Source organism: Periplaneta americana, chromosome 4 (assembly GCF_040183065.1).
Source record: "Periplaneta americana isolate PAMFEO1 chromosome 4, P.americana_PAMFEO1_priV1, whole genome shotgun sequence".
Taxonomy (NCBI): Eukaryota; Metazoa; Arthropoda; class Insecta; order Blattodea; family Blattidae; genus Periplaneta; species Periplaneta americana.
Genome location: NC_091120.1, coordinates 2,595,426 through 2,613,149, shown reverse-complemented (window position 1 = coordinate 2,613,149; position 17,724 = coordinate 2,595,426). Strand labels below are relative to the sequence as shown.

Below are 17,724 nucleotides of genomic sequence, written 5' to 3'. Positions count from 1 at the left end.
AGAAATTGAAAGAGCGATAACAGATAATTCGGAGTAGATGTATGCGTGATTCTAAACAGAAGAGACAGTGAATGTATTGTTCTTCGTCCCTTCAGACGCGCCCATGAAAGTAACTGGATAATGTGTATGTTAAATTATAAACGTGATCAATGGACTGAGAGAGTTCTGTACTACTATTCAATTTGCAGCATATACAACTAATCAGTTAAGCTACACAAACATACACAATACATAGTAAAGAAGCACATTTTAGTTTAGCTATACATCATTGTACATTTCATATCAAGTACAATAATTCAATTTAGAAGCATTAACATTTCATCAGTTGTGTGGAATGTATAAGTAAGGTGGGTGCTCCTGTTATGGCCATGTTCCTGATATGGCCACCCCGCTATTGTGAGTGAGTTAACCAAAAAATCCGCTAAATTGCAGCAGCATCCAGTGAAAGGGCATCCTGGTATGTCACTTGATAGTTTTCCATCCAGTCAGGTTGAGCAATATGGCGTCAGTTGCCTGTTTTGCGGTTTTCATGTGACCTCTTCTTACTTTTCTCTGGTAAGTCTCCTTTGTTTTATGCATGTTTTTCAAAGACTTGTTTCATGAAAACCATCGTACTCCATTCAGTTTTTAATGTTCTGTTGATTGGTGTTGTCGTTGATGGCGTATCTTTTACAAGTTGTTCATAATCAAACGATTTTCGTGAAAGCTTACCTGCTCATGATATGGCCACATTAAATGCACCATGGCCATATCAAGTTCATTTCACTTTTATTTTTTCACCTGACAAATTTACATGCCTTATAGCTGGGATTACGCAAAAATTTTGTATTTTAAGAAAAAACAACTTAATTTTTTTATGGAAAAACCTGTTTTGACTACACTTTTGAATTATAAAAAAGATTATTAAGTATCATGTTTATTCATTTTACACCAAAATTATTTAATTTTAGCACAACTGCGCTATCAAACTGAAAACAATCACGATTTATAGAACATGGAACAAGGGTGGCCATATCATATGCATATGTTCCTGATATGGCCAGTAGGTAGACTTTTGGAATTTGGGACATTTTGGGCAATTAAAGCTATTTTTATGGGGAAAGGGAATTGTTTTAATGAAGTCCATTAGACTGAGAACGAGTAAGAAAAAATTGGTTTACATTTTTTTTTTTCAAAATGGCTGCTAGAAAAATTCTCAAACCTTAGCATGGCCATATCAGGGACACCCACCTTATGTAGAAATTTGGTTTGCATTTATTTTCATCGAATACTACTCACAGCTGTAGTTATTATTACTATTATTTTATTAGTATTATTGCATTTGTCTATTCTTCACTTCAAACATCACTTTATATTCTCTTATAATGCAGAACATGTCTCTCTTATAAAACGTAACTCATATTAACAAATGATTGACTGATGGTAGTACGTTGAGATGTTAACGACATAACATGAAGCTGAGGACGTGCAAAGTGAGGTGAACCTGGAACTCGGCAAATCACATAAAGTCGCGTCACACCAGATCTTATTTGCCCTCCAGTTTTCGGTCAACAGCCGTAAGATTCCCCGCCTTGATGTGGTCTGATTTGCATGTCCGGCAGGCTGCTAATTCAATGACGACGAGAAGGCTGGCGACGCCGCCCCTCTTTGTGCCGCACAGCCTGGTCTAATTAACATCTAATTAGCTGCCACAGTGATTATTAGTAGTCAGTAATGTCAGTTTTCCATGCAGATAAGTCATCGCACCCTCATTAAACGAGTTGCACTGAACCATAACTTGTGAGTAATAGGACGCCTACGACAGGATGAAAAGTGTGGCGTACAAAGTTTTAATTCAAGATCACGTGCCACACCGAAGGATAGGCCAATGTTCCAGATTATTTTGACTTCAATTAGGCGTGAAAATATCAGAATTAGCTCGGAGGTTGCGCTTTTGCAATCATCTAACTTATATTTTTATGATGAGAGAGAGATGGAACGGAGAAAAATTCTCTCCGGCGCCGGGATTTGAACCCGGGTTTTCAGCTCTCCGTGCTGATGCTTTAACCACTAAGCCACACCGGATACAATCCCGACACCGTTGAGAATCGTCTCAGATTAAGCTCCATCTCTTGGGTTCCCTCTAGTGGCCGCCCTCTGCACTACGTCATAGATGTCTATGCACGCAGGACCGAAGTCCATACATGTGTAGAGGTGCACTCAGATGAGTGACTGGTTGGCCGGGGTCCGACGGTATGGGCGCCGTCTTTAAATCACAAAGTGATTTATTACGCATATGGCTTAGTGGTTAAAGCATCAACACGGAGAGCTGAAAACCCGGGTTCAAATCCCGGCGCCGGAGAGAATTTTTCTCCGTTCCATCTCTCTCTCATCATCTGAGAAAGCAGAATATCTGCATGGAAATATCATATGTACTTCGGTACATCAAAATAAATATTATATTTTTATGATTCTGTGCAGATAAGCGCCAGTAATGTAAATTAAAGTACCATGAGTGGTTGTTCTTGTAATGATGGTTGTTGTGGTGCTTGTTATTGTTGTGATGATTGTTCTTGTGGTGGTGGTGGTTCTTCTTAAGAAGGTGGTTGTTGTTTCTGTTGTAGTGGTTGTTTTTCTTGTAGTGATTCTTGTGATTATTCCTGTTGTGGTGGTTGTTCTTGTTGTGGTGGTGATTGTTCTTGTGATTATTTGTTGTGGTGGTTATTGTGGTGGTGGTTGTTTTTCTTAAGATGGTTGTTGTGGTGCTTGTTCTTGTTGTAGTGGTGGTTTTTCTTGTTGTGATTATTCTTATGATTATTCCTGTTGTGGTTGTTGTGGTGACGGTTGTTCTTCTTAAGATGGTTGTGGTGATTGTTCTTGTGGTGGTGGTTCTTCTTAAGGCAGTGGTTGTTGTTTCTGTTGTAGTGGTTGTTTTCTTGTAGTGATTGTTCTTGTGATTATTCCTATTGTGGTGGTTGTTCTTGTTGTGATGGAAATTGTTCTTGTGATTATTTGTTGTGGTTGTTATTGTGGTGATGGTTGTTTTTCTTAACATGGTTGTTGTGGTGGTTGTTCCTGTTGTGGTGGTTTTTCTTGTGATTATTCCTATTGTGGTGATGGTTGTTCTTCTTAAGATGGTTGTTGTGGTGATTGTTGTTTCTGTTGTGTTCGTGGTTTTTCTTGTTTTAGTGGTGATTGTTCTTGTGATTATTCCTGTTGTGGTTGTAGTTGTGGTGATGGTTGTTCTTCTTAAGATGGTTATTGTGGTGATTGTTCTTTCTGTTGTGTTCGTGGTTTTTCTTGTTGTGGTGATTGTTCTTGTGATTATTCCTGTTGTGGTTGTTGTTGTGGTGATCGTTGTTCTTCTTAAGATGGTTGGTGTGGTTGTTGTTCCTGTTGTGATGGTGGTTTTTCTTGTTGTAGTGGTGATTGTTCTTATGATTATTCCTGTTGTGATGATGGTTGTTCTTCTTAAGATGGTTGTAGTGGTGGTGATTGTTCCTGTTGTGATGGTGGTTTTTCTTGTAGTGGTGATGGTTGTTCTTCTTAAGATGGTTGTAGTGGTGGTGGTTGTTCCTGTTGTGATGGTTTTTCTTGTAGTAGTGATGGTTGTTCTTAAGATGGTTGTTGTGGTGCTTGTTGTTCCAGTTGTGATGGTAGTTTTTCTTGTAGTGGTGATTGTCCTTGTGATTATTCCTGTTGTGGTTGTGTTTGTTGTTTTTTTAGTATCTAGTATTCTGCTACGGTTGTCTGGCGTCTGATTGAGATGAAGGTGGTAATGCCAGCGAAATGAGTCCAGAGTCTAGCGCCGAAAGTTACCCAGCATTTATTCTTAATGGATTGAGGGAAAACCTTGGGAAAAAACCTCGACTAGGTAACTTATTCCAACTAGGATTTGAACCCTAGCCCGCTCGTTTGACGACTATGCATGCTAACCATAACTCCACAGTTGTGAACTTGTGATTATTATTATTATTATTATTATTATTATTATTATTATTATTATTATTTATTCCATCTCTGTACCGTTTCCTTCAAGGAGCTAAACGCTAAATGTCAGTTTCCGCTGTGCTTGTTGGAGGTAGGCACCTGACACATACTGTGTCTCGCTTCAATCAAGTATTTATTACTCTAAATTTTAATAGCGCCCTTCACCGCGAGGATGAAACTTTCAATGGGGGTTTCCGCACTCACTTAACAATACCACCAACGCGCCACCTCTTCGTGTTAAAGAGAATTACACTTCGCTTCTGCTATTATGCTTGAAGATTAAATGCGTTGCAAAATTAAGGCAAAGTTATATTCCTGGAGAATCCTTGACGTAATTAAGTTTGACTTATCACTATAAGCCTACAAATTTTCGAATTATATCCCATGTTTTCAACAAAGTGCACTCTTATGTTACATAAGATTACACTAAAAAGAAATGACGTTTCAAAAAATTAATCATTACTAATACCATATTGCCCACATACTACTTACACGTTTCTTTCCTTCTGTGAAGATTATCTCGTATTTATGAAAATACATTAAAAACATGTCAACGTTTAAAGAATTACTTTCAACTAAACTTTTTATTACCGTCATCTTTTGTAACATTCGAAGCCACGCGGAATGGTCTGCTCTGATTGGTTGACGAACATACCTCTTATGACATGAATAATTATTAATACTAATGTTGTTATTGTTTTTGTTATGATATTTTGTATTTTACGTCGTCTGTTTAATTTGTAATTTTTTATTATATGTAGGCCCACTCTATTATTGACTTTGTTAATTACATATTTTGTGCTCACAGTGTGTAAATGAAATTCACTACATAAATTCAATAAATAAATAAGTGAATAAATAAGTAAATAAATAAATCAATTAATGAACTAAATAAATAAACAAATAAGGAAATAAACAATAAACAAATAAGTAAATATATAAGCAAATAAATAAACAAACAAATAAATAAAGAAATAAATAAGTAAATAAATCAATCAATTAATGAACTAAATAAATAAATAAACAAATAAGGAAATAAAAAATAAACAAATAAGTAAATATATAAGCAAATAAATAAACAAACAAATAAATAAGTTAAGAAATAAATAAGTAAATAAATCGATCAATTAATGGACTAAATAAATAAATAAACAAATAAGGAAATAAAAAATAAACAAATAAGTAAATATATAAGCAAATAAATAAACAAACAAATAAATAAGTTAAGAAATAAATAAGTAAATAAATCAATCAATTAATGAACGAAATAAAAAAATTAACAAATAAGGAAATAAAGAATAAACAAATAAGTAAATATATAAGCAAATAAATAAACAAACAAATAAATAAGTTAAGAAATAAATAAGTAAATCAATCAATCAATTAATGAACGAAATAAATAAATAAACAAATAAGGAAATAAAGAATAAACAAATAAGTAAGTATATAAGCAAATAAATAAACATCAAACAAATAAGTAAAGAAATAAATAAGTAAATAAATCAATCAATTAATTAACTAAGCAAATAAATAAACAAACAAATAATTAAGTAAACAAATAAATAAGTAAATAAATAAATAAATTAATGAAGTAAATAAATGAATAAACAAATAAGAAATAAAGAATAAACAAATAAGTAAACAAATAAATAAGTAAATAAAAAAATCAATTAATGTACTAAATAAATAAACAAATAAGGAAATAAAAAATAAATAAGTAAATATATAAGCAAATAAATAAACAAACAAATAAATACGTAAACAAATAAATAAGTAAATAAATAAATAAAGACAGAAGGAAATAAAAAATAAATAAGTAAACATATAAGCAAATAAACAAACAAATAAATAAACAAACAAATAAAAATGTAAACAACTAAATAAGTAAATAATATATTTCATAATAATTTCCCTGTTGGCACAAAACTCGTAATGTAAATCTGGATAAAACTTTCTGAGAAAAATTAAAGTAAAAATTAATGTCATTAATCTTAATAAAAACACATCCTTTTCTAAATAAAAATATTCACACATTACTGTCAATATTTTTTTCTAACAAATATTCGTTTGTTTTTTTCTTAACGATTGAATGTTATGGAGAAAGACTGACGACACATGTATCCCAAGTTTAATGAAAAGGTATGAACTCCTTACTTTAAAGCTGTTTTGCACAGATTGGACGTCTGGGAAAAGAGCGTATGTCTTAATGCACTCGTTATTAAAACTTGCCACTTTTGCGTTAGTTATATACACCCCAGCTTGAATGTAAACGCAGAATATAGGCTATATCTATATTTTTTGCTGCCTCCGGCGCTTGCAGCCCGTCAGATTCCCCTTCTTTTATTGTTATTCAGCGCACCTCATCAATCATCTTTACGTTTACATTGCGGTAACCCTAATTGCCTGAGACACGGTTGTTCTGTTATCTAAAATATAAATGTATTGCTCTATTTGCTCCGCTAACGAGTTATACAAATGTATTCATAGAAAAGCTTGGCAATTTTTGTATTATTTTACTCTTCTTTAATTGCGGATTTATAACCATTTCTAGGAACTCAGTAACAACATTTTTATTCGTGTTTCTTTCGCAATACAAGTCAATAAACTACATTTAAGTTCTTATTGGGATATGAATGTTTCTTGTGAGAGCAAGAATATGCAAATAGGCTAAAGACACAGGGTTTTATACTTTTCTCTCACGAAAGGCATTGACATCTATACTAATAATAAATCTTTAGTCGAAAATTTTCTGGTAATTTTCGATTTTCCAAAAATAATTAGTCCTAACATATATAATTAACCGCCCTGAAACCTAAAATCGCTTTTTTTGAAATTTTTGTATGTCTGTCTGTCTGTCTGTCTATATGTTTGTTACCTTTCCACGTGATAATGGCTGAACCGATTTATATGAAAACTGGAATATAAATTAAGTTCGATGTAACTTAGAATTTAGGCTATATGGCATTGAGAATATTTTATTTAAAAGGGGGGTTTTAAGGAGGTTTGAATTAAATGAATCGAAATATCTGCCTTATTATTAAATTTCATGAAAAATATTACATAACAAAAGTTTCTTTAAAAATAACTTCCGATAAGTTTTATTCCATGCAACATTTTGATAGGACTGATATTTAATGAGATAAATGAGTTTCAAAATTACAATAACAACGCCATCTAAGGTAGTGTAATGAAATAAAAAACAAATGATTTCGTCTATAAGGGGACTTGGACAACAACAATCGAAAGCTATGAAACATAGCCTAGAGAGAATGTTTCTGTGTTTGTATGAAGTAATATCGGAAGCTAAATTAAACTATTTGTATAATTAATTATTAATTCACCATTGGAAAGTGTACTTTCTCTAGATGGACAAAATGCTATAATGTTATTACAGTAACTTCTGAGTGAATCGAGGACAAGTAAGATTAAAATAGCTTCTTATGCACAGAAAACTTGATAGGCATTCGTTTCGTGTATTTCCTAAAATAATTTTTATTACCAAATGAGTGGTCTCTGGATCAAAATGATCGCATTTTAATTTTTTAATATAATTTAAATTAAGTAACATATTAAACGATTTATCCTTATATCAAACACGAATGTTCCCTGGATCAAATGTCCTATTTTAATTATGCAATTACTTTATATTTATTTCTAACGGGTGCAGCGGAGCGCACGGGTACGGCTAGTGCTATAATAAATATTAATAACTAACATTATATAATCTAAAACTAGCAAGGGTTTTCAGACGGTTATGAATCAAGAAACGCCAGAAATAATGTTATGGTTTGTGACAATGATTTTAAATTATTTCATAAACGTCTATTGCCAGTAGATATAATCTCAATTTAAAAAAGTTCACAGTCATTAGCTTCCTAACACATTTGCATCGCTGTCCAACGCCTAGAGACCGAATATCTGATTTCGTAATTACACGAGTATTTTAAGATGATCTATTATCTACATTATTACTAGGGGCAGCAAAATACGAAAATTCGTATTCCAAACCTATCCTGCTAGCAGTATTACAACAAAGATTTTCACAAATCGCGACGTATAGAATGCAATTAACACTACATTTCATATTGCATAATATTATTGTAAAATATTGATTTCATATTTTGCATGACTTTCCCATATCGTTAATTAATAATAATAATAATAATAATAATAATAATAATAATAATAATAATAATAATAATGGTTTATTTTAACTGGCAGAGTTAAGGCCATTCGGCCTTCTCTTCCACTCAACCAGTGCGATACAAAAATACAAAATTACTATATTGCTAAGGAGCGAAACATAATTAATACAATACAATACAATACAATACAATACAATACAATACAATACAATACAATACAATACATAACAATTCTTTTACCTTCCCAACACTCCAATGAAATATATAGGGGAGAGTCGGGTAGTATCGGACATCGGGTAATATCGGACAGTGAGTTTCTTTCAGTTTGATAGTACCTGATTGACATGGTTACGTTTCTGTGATGTCGCATAGAGAAATGTAACCATGTCATTCAGGTTCTACCATATGGTGGTAGACGAAAGAAGCGCACTGTCCGATACTACCCGATGTCCGATACTACCCGACTCTCCCCTAACATAAGCTCTCACGGAATCAATGGAAGTCTTCAGAATGGGACTTAACATCTGGCAGACGGGCCATTTTTTCATTCAAGATTGTACAGCCCTGATCATAAAATACCAATAACCAATAATGTATTTAAAAATAGGCTTAAAGACTTTACTAATAGACGGTAGTAGCTATATTGTACACACTATTTAAAGAGTGTAATTGATGTTTTGTTAATGAAATGTCGTGTCAGTGAAGTGTGTTGTGTAAGTGAAACGTGTTCCTGTCAGTGAAGCTTTATAGTTTATAGTGGCAGTGTAAAGTATTTGAACAGTGAAATGTTTTTGAAGTGTTAGTGAAATCAGGATAGAATCAGTGAAATGTGTCGTAGTTCCAGTGCAATGAGTGAGTTGACAGCGAAATGAGTGTAGTGTTGAAAGGTACTTGTGCATATATGAACATATCATACTCGTGGGTTTTAGTTCGAACTTAGGGTTAAGATACAAATCAGATTTACTTTAAATATTATTTTAAGTTATCGTTCTTCATTTAATTTAGGATGCTCCCTATTATTATTATTATTATTATTATTATTATTATTATTATTATTAATTGTGTTTATTACTAATTGTCATTATTGAGTGTAATTAGTTACCACTACCAGCGGGTATATTATACCTATTTGTAGTGTGAATAAATAAATACATACATACATACATACATACATTCATACATACATACATACATAGTGAACCCAAAATTTAATCAAAAACATATAGAAAAAGAATTAATTAATTTTAATATAAAAATAAAATAAAACAAAAAAAATAATTAAGTAATGCCATTAATTCCTTCAGATATTCAAAACAAAAGCGTTTAATACAATTTTGCTTGTTTTTGCTTTCTTTTCGAGGTAAAAATTGTTTTATAATTAAACATTTCATTGCACGTTTTGGGAAAACCTTGATATGATTTCCAATATACTCAGTCAATTTAAGAGAGCAGTGTATTTTAATAAATCACTGAAAGAATTTTAGTTTTGTCCTCTATATACAGATATTTGTCCTCAATAAATGAAATAATTTTAAAATGTTACATTTGTTTCGATCAAATTTATACCTACACATTAGAGATCAAAACTGAAATTCATTCAATAATTTATTATCATAATACACTGCTCTCTTAAACTGACTGAGTATATTGAGAATTAAATTAAAAGTTTCATATGAAGCAATTTTTATCACGAAAAAGAAGCCAAAACGAGCAAATTTGTATAAAGGTTTTTATTTGAAATATCTCAAAGAATAAACCCCTTAATGACACTGCTTACGATTCATCCTGTGTCTCTGTGACCAGGGATACAGCACAATACTGCGGTTACCATAGGAACTGTCCGTCAGAAACTCCGACTGTTATTTCGGAACAGGATGTTCCGGTCTTTTTCGAACTGTTCTCTTCTTGGAACTGTTCCGAAAGTAGTGTTGTTATTTTTCCTCCATCTCTATTTGAAGACAGAGAAGAGGATGCGAGATCTCTGACATTTAATGAAACTCAGACTATTTCTTGCCACAGTTGGAGTTACACGGCAGACTGACATTATGTGAGCGGCGAGGATTCTTCCAAATATCGTGAGAGTCTTGCCTGCGAGATATGTGCCAGCTCATGGGTCAACGAAGACAGAAGCATTAACCTTGACTTTTGTAATGCAACCACAACTGGAGCGGAAGGTCAGTGCCTTGAAATAGGTCCCAAAGACGCCCCAACTTTTCGTAACATCGTCTGGAAATGTCAGATTTTTGGCTGTATCTTATAACAAGAGTTATTGACGTGCATTATTATTATTATTATTATTATTATTATTATTATTATTATTATTATTATTATTATCATTATTATTACATTTAAAATCTTTCACATGTAAGCTTCTCTTTCCGTTAGAAATCCTGTTCAAGAAAGTCAGTTTATACTGTGTGTTTTTCTGGGTACAGTATAACATTTTCGTTGCACTCAAAAAGTACTGATAATTCAATCATCTTAAGTAAGAAGTAAATAATTCCAATCTCAGTTATTATGATATCTTTCGTAATAAAATAATGACGACAATAAGACGTAGCTGTATTACAGTTCTATTGTTAAACACGACGTATACAGTGATCATTAGTCATGAATTTACACACGACTTATAAACGAGTCATTCACAGTAGAATAATAAGACAGTTAAACATCTGAAAAGCGTTGCAGAGTTACCAATAGCAACCTACACTCAAAAAGATCAATGCAATTCAGTAACATATAGAAACCCTCAATTTATTCTTCAGGCATAATCCTAACATATCGGGGTGTATGGAGTTTAATATGTGGGACCTATTAAAATTGTGGATCCAATACATTAAAAACTAAAATAGTTTCATATTAATATATGTTCGATATGACTTTATTTCATACCTATAGCAAACTGTATCTTCTAATACAAGGTGGTTCAGTAAAAGAATGCAAAAATTAAACAGGAAATAGGGAAGCTCTACTAAAACTTTTGAGATATGGATCTTGGATCTGCTAAAGGCGGTATGCTCCATCATGCTGTACGTACTGAGATTAACACTTCACATGTCTGAATAGGTCTGTCGTTGACTCATGTTTGTCCGTGACGATGTAAATACGTTGGTTAAAACACTTCGTGGATGACAGACCAATAAAGGAATCATGATGGATTGCTTACATTTTTAAATTGGTTTACAAGCAAAAGACATTAAGTAAAAAATGTTACTTCTAAGAAAAAGGCATATATAATGTATGTGTGTGAACTTAGATTTGCAAAATCAAATACACATATAGAGAAAAATCTTATACTAAAAATAATATTTTGAAGATTCAGTTTTGTCAGGAACTTTCAACCGCCTTTTTCTCAGAAGTAATATTTTTTTACTTAATGTGTTTTGCTTGTAAGGCGACGATATATAAAGAGTCCACTGCAAGGATGATGGATGTCACTTTCTTGTTGAAAAAGACATATAGAATGTAGTACACATTAACACTGATAGTCATTGCCCAGTAATGATCGGAAAATCACAGTTAAGCTTTAAGCGCTAAGCATTTCAAACTCTCAATTGCTTCTCCTGCAAAATGTATTCCAAATGACATCCATCATTCTTGCAGTGGACTCTTCATATAATAATATGGAAAACAGTAAGCGGTAGCGAGAAACATTTTTAAACCTATATTCCGTTAATATGGATTCGTAGTCCTCAACTTCCTTATCTGAAAATGTTCACTAGAATATACCTTATTTCCTTATTAACTTTGCATTATTTTTCTGAATCATCCTGTATAAATTGCGTTAACAGATGACCGACTGATATAGCCAAGCAAACCTATGGATATATTGTTATAGTCTACTTTTGTGGTATTTGCGAATCACCCAGGAACCCATTCAGTTTCCAGGAAACTTCAGTATCTCAATATCACTCATAAATGGCTTTGCAATTTCATACAGATTTTAATCCAGTGCATTCGAGACCGGGTAGAGCTAGCTATACCATTTAGTATTTACGCAACCCTCACTAAGGCCTCCATAATATATCGAGCGTCGTTTATAAACAATTCAATACAATTTGTTGTGCTAGCTCAGTTTGTCAACAGAATTAATGGAACACAACACTGGCTGTACCTTCGGAACAAAGCGAATTCATAAATATGTATACACAAACTAATAGGTTTATTTTAAATGGTGAATCGCTCATTTTAACTGAAAATTTGCAAGTGCATACGGGTTATTCCATCTCAAATCGACCGAAATAGAGAGAAAATTGACCTTGCAATTTTATACAATGAAACTTTTTCTGTCCGTAGACAACTATGATATAATGCATTGTGCAAAGTTTGAGGCATTAGAAATTCATAGTGTTTAAATTAAAAATATTTTAATTTATCTTATTTTCATAAAATTAGCAAATTTAAACTGTTGTGGCTCCGAAACCCTTTCACCCAATGATCAAAATTACGGTTTATTTTGATGCTGAAAAGTTAAAGTTTATATTGACATGTAAACAGTTTTTCTTACTTTTTATGGAAATGGAGAAATTTAGATTTTTCTTCATTAAGACGCCTTTGCCCACGGAAAAATATTTTTAAAATATATGGTTAGATTCCGCATTGAAAGTACAAATAAACATGTAGTTCTTATTGGTGCAACGTTAATAAGAAAGTATTGAAAAATGAAATAAAGAAAATAAATAGTACGTGCGTGAGCTAACTAGCTGACTGTGAGGCGGGAGCTAGCCTAGGCAAGCAAGGCCAGGAGACATAAATACGTGATGTTTCGTCGAGTAGCGCATAGCTGGGCTAGCTTTATCACAGGTTTTCATAAACACAGGAGTAAAATGACGCCCAACGCTCGCTTATCTTCATCTCTCGGCCAGTGCTTGCTGTGTTGAGCCGTTCAAGTCTAGGCGTGTGAATATAATTTATTTAATACCCAAGAACCTTATTGCAGTGACTGACCAAACAATGCCGAATCCCTCTTAATAATGCAATGTTTTTTCTCAATATTTTTTTACATTTTTACAAATTGGCAAAAAACCTCAAAGTAAGTAAAATCAGATTATCTGTCTCTCTGTATATAATAAAAACAAGGATTACTTCTTATCATAACCTACCAAATGTCAGCTTCAAAATGAGCTCTCGTTCAATGTTCTGCAGTAAATGGTTCCACAGTTCTGAGCGCTGAAAGGAGGTTCTTTTTATAAAATACTCTAAATTTGTCGCTCAACAATACGAAAACCGTTTGACTTTCGATAGTATATTTTTGAAAATGCACTCTCCTCAGCACCTTGTATAAATAGGGAAAAAATTAGTGTATAAAAAAATGCGAGGTTTTTTACTGATCGATTTCATATGGAATAGCCCATATATTCCACACACCATACAGTCTACTAGAATTTAATACACGTGCGAAGTCTGTACAAGGATTCGACATTAAGAATCAGATCAGTTTGAGAGATTTTCAAGTCGTGTCATAATCCTGTCTGGTTATTTAACGCACAATTACAAAACAATGGATGCCGCCTTGTGATTCACGGCTATGAATTTAACCATATCGCTTTTTTGGCACTGACATTGAGAACAACTGCGCCGACATAAAGAGGCTGTGAACACACGAGCATTCGTATGGATGCAATCCAAGAGGCATTTCCTCTCCTCCATATTATGACTTACGGCGTGTCAACACCCAAAAGAGAATCTAAAATTATACAAACTCGCTGGCAGTTATAGGTGCACCCAGCAAGTTCTACGACAAAGTCTTCCCTCTGCATGATAATTATCTTAACGTATAAACAATCCATTGTCGATAATACGAGTTATTAGAAATGTCAACCACGACTCCCAGCCTTAAATAACTTGTAATGAGGTAAATTGTTGGTGCCACCAGCACGACTGCACGTGCAGTCTCTCTCAAGGCGATAAATTCATTTCCAATGTCATAACGAAGAACCTCTTGAATGTTTGCAAGTACACCGTCTCCAATTTCTTCAATTAAATTCCTGAAATAACTAAACGTATTGTTTGTAACTCCATCTTTCTCCTAGGCACTGATGTTAAAACCTCACAAGATTCTTTAAATGTAACACTGCATGTAGACCTTGGAAAATACAGTATAATGTCCGTAACAATGTACAACCGATCGCCCAAACGACAAACAAACTACAATCCCGGAAACATAACCACACAAGCAATTAACCAGTAAACGGGCAACAGAACTGTAAAGAACAACATAAAAAGAAACAAGAGCCACATAACCAAACCACAAAATACATAATTAATCAACACATCAACAAGTATATTCCGTTTTTAATTTGGTATATTCCCTGTTGTTGTTGTTGTTGTTAATTACTGTTAGTATTAATTATTAGTATTATTATTAATTGTATTTTTAATTAATAAATTTATTATTGTCATTATTGAGTGTAATTAGTTACCACTGCCACCGGGTATATACCCATTGCAGTGTAAATAAATACATACATACATACATACAATCAGTCGCACTACAAAACTGATCAATCAACGAACATAACACGCAACTAACCAACCTAGCTGTAATCCAACTGTCCAAACAACTAATAAAAACATCAAGGACACATAAACGGAACAATCATCCAAAAAACCAACCAACCACGCAGTGAACTAGCTACACAACCAACCAAATAACTAGCAAAAAAGTCTATAATACACGGCACCGAAATTCCGTTCAGTGAATCAGTAAAGAATCTAGGTATTTATATGGATAAAAGTTTAAATTGGAACACTCAAGTTGCAGAAACCTGCAAAAAAGTATTCTCATTAATCCACTCGTTTAGGCGATTGAAGAATTTTCTACCCTTTTCCATTAAAAAAAATGTTAGTGCAAACACTCGTGATACCCCCATTCGATTACTGTGATATTCTGTTTACTGACCTAAGCGTTACTTCTGCGCAGAGACTACAACGTGTTCATAATATGTGCGTCCGTTTCGTCTGCAATATTCGAAGGGACGGATCACGTAACACCATCCCTCGAAATGTTGTCCTGGCTCCGTCTAGAAGATCGTAGGAAAATCCACTGTCTTTCCCTTCTCTTTCACATATTGCATTTCTCCACTCCTGTCTATCTTGCGTCTCGTTTTCAAAATTTATTTTGTTATATATATCACAGATAAATATCTAAATTATCTCATTATTATTATTATTATTATTATTACTATTATTATTATTATTATAACTATTTCTTACCAATGTTTATTATTGTCACACTAACATTAGTTATCCAATTTTCATTATTTACTTTCATGTTGTTTTATGGTCTAGATATTAATGTAATAACTATGTAAGCAAATGCATTTAATTAGAATTAGAGTCTGGCTGGGCGGAAGAGAAGGCCTACTGGCCTTAACTCTGCCAGATTAAATAAATAAATTATTATTATTATTATTATTATTATTATTATTATTATTATTATTATTATTATTATTATTGTTATTATTATTATTACTCAATTATACCTAATAAACTACCAGCAACAGAACCAACCACACAACAATGAATAAATCACTACCTAGAGCCAACTGAAAGAACCAACCAATCAAACAACCATCAAACAACCAAATACCAACTCACAACCGTAGAAACCACAAAACAATCGAACAACCAACTAAACCAACCAAGCAACCAAAGAACTAACAATAACACCAACCAACTACATAATTAATTAATAACAAAAACAACAAAAGAACTAGCACTAATACCAACCAACTACATAATCAATTAATAATAATCAAAAACACAACCAACCGCACAATCAATCAAGCAACAAATCACTACCAAAGAATCCATCGAAATTACCAACAAACAAACAAAACAGTGAACAACACAATCGAATAAAATTTTTGCAATAAAACCAACTACATAATAAATGGATAACCAACCAAGCGATGAAGCAACAAATAAGCAACAAGTAACAAAACCAACCAACTACCTACACAATCAATCAATCAATAATAAGCCAACAACACAACTAACCACACAATCAATCAAGCAATAAGTCATACCTTCATCAATTCATCGAAATAACGTAACATACAACCAACCAACAACACATCAACCACACAACAAACCAATCAACCAACTAACCATCCAACCAAGCGGTGAACCAACGAGTAACAAAACCAGCCAACTGTCCACATAATCAATTAATAATCAACAAGCAACACAATTAACCATACAATCAAGAAACAAATTGTGGTATCAATCATCGAAATAAACAAACAAAAGACTAAATAACCAACCAGCCAACAATTGAACCAAAGCTCCGATCTATTCAATAACCAACGAATCGACTAACGAACCAGGTACAAAAAATGATCGAACCCAACCGATCGACGATCCATCTACGTACCTACTTACAATATTAATTGAAGCGTCGGCTGGAACAACGTTGTAAGTTACAAAATTTTCATTCGGCGTGTTTCCGTGTAATAATTTTGTATGTCATGTTACCTTGCTGTACTCCTTGGCTTGCAACTGTCCATCAATGCAGTACGTGAAATTTGTCCGCTCAAATGTTTGCTACCCTATAAGAACAACGTTGTACATGTACACATTTTTGCAGCTCCTGTCAATTTTACCAAATGTAACTTATAACGTTGTTCCAGCCGACGCTTCCATTATCCACTTAGCATTCCACTTTTTCATCGAAATGTTCAATTATTTGCGAAGATGCTAGTCTTGGGTCCAGGGCACCGTTGCGTCCCGTCGTCCATGTCGGAGATTCGTCTAATCCCGATACGTCAATTCAAAGGTTTGATGCTCCTAGTTGCTGCTCTTCATTTCTACAATCTCGCTCCTTTCTCACGACAGCAAAGGTGCGAATTAAATTCCCGACTGCATGCAGTGCACTTCGTTACATCGCCATTGTGCTGCAATCCCTACACGACATGGCTGCTATCTCCTCGCTGCAGCTTCAGCAAGCAAGGCACTAAATATTTATATGCCATTAAGAACCTAATAAACTACTGTGTACAACAGAATATCCTTTTGCGTTTCAGTGAACATACTACAGAGAAAAGAAGCTTTATCATATACATAGAAAATGTAGATTTCTTATTTATGTAGTTTTTCTTATAGTGATTTCAACATAAAATTTAATATTTGTGTTTGAACGGTAACCACATTACGAATAAGTACACAGACTGCTATTTCTTTCTCTGAAGCTACGGTAATTATAACGTCACATGGGATCATTTTGCAATTCATATTGAATTTCGTCAACAGGTAAATAAGTGTGCACAGCTGGAATTACAGAGAAATGGCAAACTGTGTGTGTTCCTTACTGAACAGGTTATGTAAGAAATTTAAATTTAAATTAAGTTTTATTTAACGACGCTCGCAACTGCCGAGGTTATAACAGCGTCATCGGTGTGCCGGAATTTTCTCCCTCAGATGTTTTTTTTTACATGCCAGTAAATCTACTGATTCGAGCCTGTCGCATTTAAGCACACTTATATTCTATCGATCTGGGCCGGGATCGAACCCATAACCTCGGGCATAGGACGGCATTCTACCAACTGCGCCACCCGGGCTGATTTTATTGTAAGAGATCTCTGTAGTTTATGTAATAATAATAATAATA

The 17,724-nt window shown here is 33.4% G+C and overlaps 1 non-coding gene across 1 annotated transcript; it reads right to left on the bottom strand.

Moving 5' to 3' along the window:
• Positions 1 to 1,992: 1,992 nt before the first annotated feature.
• Positions 1,993 to 2,064, bottom strand: TRNAS-GGA (transfer RNA serine (anticodon GGA)). Its single transcript has one exon. It is a non-coding gene; the product is annotated as a tRNA-Ser (tRNA).
• Positions 2,065 to 17,724: the final 15,660 nt, after the last annotated feature.